Raw genomic sequence first — 6,000 nt, forward strand, 5'->3', positions numbered from 1 at the left:
TCTCATTGACTCAGGATGTCAGTAAATGGATGACAATCATGCTACATCAACACGGGGTGTTCCTATAAATAGAAACTTAAAAAATTAAGTTTCTATTAAGTTTCTTTCTATTTTTTATCTTGAGACAGCCTCACTAAGCTCCCAAGGTTCTCTCTAAGTTGTTGAGGCTGGCCTTGAATTTATGATCCTCCTGCCTCAGCCTCCCAAGACAGCAGGATTGGTAGCGTGGGGAATGTTGCAGCAATGCCAACACATCTGGAAACCAAAACCACGGGTGCTATGGCTGCTCTGATCCTGGGAATACTAATGTGGTTAACCGGAAGCATGTCAATCCAAACTAAAAACATATGTTGTTACAATGTACGGGAAATTTCCCAGAATGAGATTAAGAATATGACCAAAAAATGTCCTGAGATTTGTTTTAAGACTAACATTACCAAGAATATAAGTAAACACAAATACATAGTCCCAGACCAGGATTTCTGGGAAAAGCTTAGATTACAAGAACTTTTTGCTCTCCAGTTGACATTTTCTACTAGTTGTCCTGATCCAAAAGTGCAATCTGTGCATAAACCTAATTACAGGAAAAAAAATTGTTGTGTGAACAGTGCAAGGCCCACCATTTATAGCTTATTTACTTAAAGGAAGACTATAGTACCCTCCTAGGGGCAGAGAAGCTAATAAGAATACACTCCCTGGGGCTGGGATTGTGGCTCAGCGGTAGAGTGGTCACCTAGCACTAGCGGGACCCAGATTCGATTCTCAGCACCACATAAAAATAAAGGAATTGTGTTGTATCCATCTACACCCAAAAATAAATAAGTAAATATTTAAAAAAATACACTCCCCTCACTGACAGACCCTTTCTTGCCATTTTTGGGATGTATGATGAAAATGGAAGAAGGCATGTAGTTAATGGAAATGGAAAATGGACTGACGTGCAGAATCTGCCCTTTAGTCAGAAGTTACAAAGGTTCAAAAATTGGTGTACCTTGACCAAGGAACAAAGAAACTCTTTAGCAGTTTAAAAGGTTAACCATGGTTTATAAAAGATCAAAAGGAAAAGCAAAAATACAAGCGTGATCTATGTTCCATGTAAAAGTAGAATGCATGCTAGCGGTTGTGGAACTCCCAAGGAAAATATGCAAATCAGGAAAATCAGGCCACAAGGCCACATGTTAACCATCTGAAAAAGTGTATTTAAGAATAAAAGGCTCCACAGGGAGCAGCAGATCTTGCTGCTTGAAGTTGCAACCACTTTCCTTGCGGACACCACTCTTCCTTCAGGACTCCCTGAATCTTGCTGGGGCAGGACCCCGGCATAGGATCACTACAGGTATGCACCACTCACAACTGGCTACCCCATCTCAAAATAAATAAATAGATAATTTTTAAAAATAAAATTAAGTCCTGACACAGTGGCACATGCCTGTAATCCTGTGACCTGGGAAGCTGAAGGAGGAGAACTGCAAGTTTGAGGCCAGCTTGGCAGTTTAGTAAAATTAAAAACAAACAAACAGGACTGGGGAATGTAGCCCAGTGGCAGAGCACCCCTGAGTTCAATTCCTACCAAAAAAAAAAAAGAGGAGCAGAGACTCTAGTGATCACCAATGGGAAGGCAGATTTAAAAAACGAAGAACAAAGGGGCTGGGACTGTGTCTCAGCAACAGAGCGCTCGCCTAGCACAGGCAGGACCCGGGTTCGAACCTCAGCGCCACATAAAAATAAAGGCATTGTGTTGTGTCCATCTACACCTAAAAAAAAAAAAAAGAAAGAAAGAAGAAAGACAACAACCACCCAAGGGGAAGGGGGGTAATCATAAGTATCACATTTACCAAAGGCTTTCAAGCAATTATTTAAAATACGTTCACAGAACTAAAATCAATTGTGTTTAAAGACTCAAAGTCCGGGAATGTAGTTCAGTGGGAAAACACTTGCCTCGCATGAGAGGCCATGAGTTTAATCCCCCGTATTGGGGGTGGGGGGAGTCAAAGGAGGAGGGACGGGGGTATATCTCAGTGGTAGATGAGATATACTTAACATGTATGAGGTCCTGGGTTGAATCCCTAGACCAACCTCAAACAGAAGGAGGAGGAAGAAGGGGAATGGGGAAGGAGAAGGAAAAGAAAGAGAAGAACGAAGGAGAAAGAGGAAGAGGAGGAGGCATAATAATGAAATTGAGATTCATACTATATGGGGTGGACCTTGAAAATATATTATGTTACGCCAGGCATGGTCTCAGGAACTCAGTAGGCTGAGGCAAGAAGATCAAATTCAAGACCAGCCTGAACAACTTTGCAAGACCCCGTATCAAAATTTAAAATAAAAAGAACTAGGGATGTGGCTCAGTAGTTAAGCAACCCCTGAGTTTGATCCCTAATACCAAAAAGAAAAAAAAAAAGAAAGAAAGAAAATATTATGTTAAGTGAAATAAGCCAAATACAAAAAGGACAATATTGTTTGATTCCAGTTACATGAGGTATCTAGAATAGGAAAATTCATTGACACAGAAAAAATGGGGGTTACCATGAGCTGAAGGGAGGAAAAAAATAGGTAGAGTTTCTGGTTATAATAAAAAAAATTCTGAAAATGATAGTGTTACTGGGTGAACAACATTATGATTTTACTCAATGCCACATAAATGAACACTGAAAGATGGCTTTAAATGGTTTAAAAAAAAAAGGTGGGGTGAGGTGGGGGACTTGGGCAGAGAGGGATCCCAAAGCTGGAAAGTACAATAATTGCAGTAAAAAAAAAAAAAATCACTAGAGGGGCCTAACAACAGAATTGAGGTGAAAGAAGAAAAAAAATCAGCGAACTTAAAGATGAATCAGTAGAAAATAGAAAACAATCTAATCTGAAGAACAGACACAGAAAAGGCAAAGAAAAATGAAGAGATGCCAGTCATGGTGATGCCTGCCTGTAATCCCAGTGAGTCAGGAGAGTGAGGCAGGAGGATCAAAAGTTTGCAAGCTTGAGGCTTAACAATTTACCTAGTCTGTTTCAAAAAAAAAAAAAAAAAAAGGTCTTGGGATGTAATATAGTAATATAGCACCTCTATATTCAATTCCCAGTATCAAAAGAAGGAGAGGAAAGAGATCCCATCAGCTTAGGAAGCTGAAACAGGAGGATCGCAAGTTCAAAGCCAACCTCAGCAAAAGAGAGGTGCTAATCAATTCAGTTAGAGTCTGTCTCTAAATAAAATATAAAATAGGGCTGGGGATGTGGCTCACTGGTTGAGTGACCTTGAGTTCAATTCCCAGTACATTAAGAGAGAGAGAGAAGAAGAAGGAGGAGGAGGAGGAGGAGGAAGTGGTGGTGAAAGAGGAGGGAGGTGGAGGAAAAAAAGAAATTGGTGGAACACAAACATAATAGGAGTCCCAATAGGGAAGGAAAGATAGAAAAGACAAGAAAAAAAAAAGATGACAACATAATAGCAAAAAACTTCCCAAATTTGTTCACATAAACCCACTTTTGGGCTGGGGTTGTGAGCAATAGAATGCTCACCTAGCACATGCGAGGCCCTGGGTTCGATCCTCAGCACCACATAAAAATAAATAAACAAAATAAAGGTATTGTGTACAACTGAAAAATAAACATTAAAAAAATAAACCCACTTTCAAATATTTGGAAGTAGAAAGAAAGAATGCACTCTCAGGATTTCTCATCATTATTTTGCGAAAGACCTTGATAAAGTCGATTGGATTCCTTTCAGTTCTACTAAACTTGGACAAAATAAATGGAAATAATCAAGGGAAAAAAAATCCTATGAAGCTGGGCATAGTAGTAGCACATCCCTGTAATCCCAGCAACTCAGGAGGCTGGGATAGGAGGATCACAAGTTCAAGGCCAACCTCAGTAATTTAGTGAGACCCTTTCTCAAAATAAAAAATAAAAAGAGCTTGGGATGTAGATCAATTGTAGCATACGTCTGTGTTAAATCCCTAATATAGGAGAAAAACAAAACAAAACAAGAACAAAAAAAAAATATATTTCTATAAAGAAAACTCCAGGTACAAATATCTCAACTGGTAAATTCTACCAAACATTTAGGAAGGAAATATTATCAATTTTAATTAAGTTCAAAATTATCCAATGAAATCTCAGTAGAAAAATTTAAAATATTGACAAGTGGATTCTAAAATTTACATGAAAATGCCAAGATCATACAATAACCAAAACAAAATTTTTTCAGTACTATAGATTAAACCCAGGGCTTTGCATATGCTAGGCAAGTGCTCTACTGCTAAGCTACTACTTTTTTTTTTGGCACCATGGATTGAATCCAGGGACATTTAACCATTCAGTCCCCTTTTATCTTTTTATTTTGAGATAGGGTCTCTGTAATTTGCTTAGGGCCTTGCTAAATTGCTGATGCTGGCTTTGAACTTGCAGTCCTCCTACCTCAGCCTCCTGAACCACTGAGAATACAGGCATGTGCCACCATGCCTGACCCAAGACAACTTTTTTTTTTTTTTTACAAGGAATTGAACTCAGGGGCACTCCACCACTGAGGCACATCTCCAGCTCTATCTTATATTTTATTTAGAGACAGGGTCTCACTGAGTTGCTTAGCAGCCTCACAGTGCTAAGGCTGGCTTTGAACTTGTGATCCTCCTGCCTCACCCTCCTGAGCCATATGGATTACAGGCATACACCACCTGGCCCAGCACAAGACAAATTATATATATATATATATATATATATATATATATATATATATATATATATATACACACACTAGGGATTAACCCAGGGGCACTTTACCACCATGGAGCTACATCTACAGGATCTAAATTGCTTAGACCCTGACTGAGTTGCTGAGGCTGGCCTTGAACCTGTGATCCTCCTACCTCAGCCTCCTGAGTCACTGGAATTACAGGGCCACCACCTCTGGCCAAAGACAAATTTTAAAAAGAAGAAAAAAGCCAGGTGCAGTGGTGCACGCCTGTAATCCCAGCAGTTCGGGAGGCTGAGGCAGGAGAATTGTGAGTTCAAAGCCAGCCTCAACAAAAGCAAGGTGCTAAGCAACTCAGTGAGACCCTGTCTCTAAATAAAATATAAAATAGGTCTGGGGATGTGCCTCAGTGGTGGAGTGCCCCTGAGTTCAATCCTTGAAATGCCCCCACAAAAAAAAAAAAAAAAAAGAAAGAAAAGAAGAAGAAAGTTGGAGAATGCCTATTACCTGATATCAAGACTCATTATAAAGCTATAATTACCATAATAGTATGGTTTTAGAGATAAATGTACAAACCACTGGAACAGAATAAATAATCCAGAAATAATTGAGGACATATATGGTCAATTTATGTTCACCAATTCATTTGGGAAAAATAATCTTAACAAATGGCACTGGAACAATTGTATAGCCATATGAAAAAAAAAAGTGATTCATATGCAAAAGTTCACTGAAATATATTGCTATAGACCAAGGGCCCACGGTGGGCCTTGAGCAGCCATGGTGGTCCTCTGCTACTGGTTCTTGCAAATATACCAGAAAGATTTCAGACATGTCACTCAGAGTAGCAGACATGAGTTTATTAGAAAGGATAGAAAAAATGTGGGTAGGAAGAGTGTGGGTCCTCTCAAGAGAGGAGAGGTATTTTGTGCCCCTCATGCCCTCCAGTTTTATTGGGGGCTTCTTGGAAATTTCCAAAGAATCATCCCAGGTCTGCCTCTTGAATTTTGACTGACAGCAGGATTATATAAGACTTCCAAGATCCCACTGGGCATGAAAAAAATTCAAGGCAATTCTGGGTCATTTTGGCCATGCTGCCTTATTTTAATTGGAACTTGCACTTACAGATTTCATAGTTAGGGGGCTTTGCTCCTAATTATCAAATTTGGAATTATCAATTTTTTCAAAACTGTATCCTTATTATTGGATTGGCATCAGGGAAAAGGACTGAGATTTCAGCAACAGTACTGGAATTGAACCCAGGAGTTCTTTACACCAAGATATATTCCTATATTATTTTATTTTGAGACAGGATCTTGCTA

Source organism: Marmota monax, unplaced genomic scaffold (genome assembly GCF_021218885.2).
Source record: "Marmota monax isolate L192 unplaced genomic scaffold, Marmota_monax_Labrador192_F-V1.1 WCK01_AAM20220418_F8-fsc00086, whole genome shotgun sequence".
NCBI classification, from domain to species: domain Eukaryota; kingdom Metazoa; phylum Chordata; class Mammalia; order Rodentia; family Sciuridae; genus Marmota; species Marmota monax.